Raw genomic sequence first — 224 nt, forward strand, 5'->3', positions numbered from 1 at the left:
GCATTCTTTCTGCGAGTCCTGCCCGCCGTTATCCGACAGCCGGCGACGAGGACTCACGACAGCCCACGCCTTGGGCTGGACAGCCGCGCGGCGCCACCGTCATTCCGGCAGGGGGCGCTGTCCGGCCACAGTGGCCGCGCCCGGCCGCGCTCTGATTGGCTGGAGGCCGTGGCCCGCTCCCATTCCCGCCCTCCCGGCCTGTTAAGTGCAGTCTCTCGCCAGCT

This window comes from Balaenoptera musculus, chromosome 2 (genome assembly GCF_009873245.2).
Source record: "Balaenoptera musculus isolate JJ_BM4_2016_0621 chromosome 2, mBalMus1.pri.v3, whole genome shotgun sequence".
Classification (NCBI taxonomy): domain Eukaryota; kingdom Metazoa; phylum Chordata; class Mammalia; order Artiodactyla; family Balaenopteridae; genus Balaenoptera; species Balaenoptera musculus.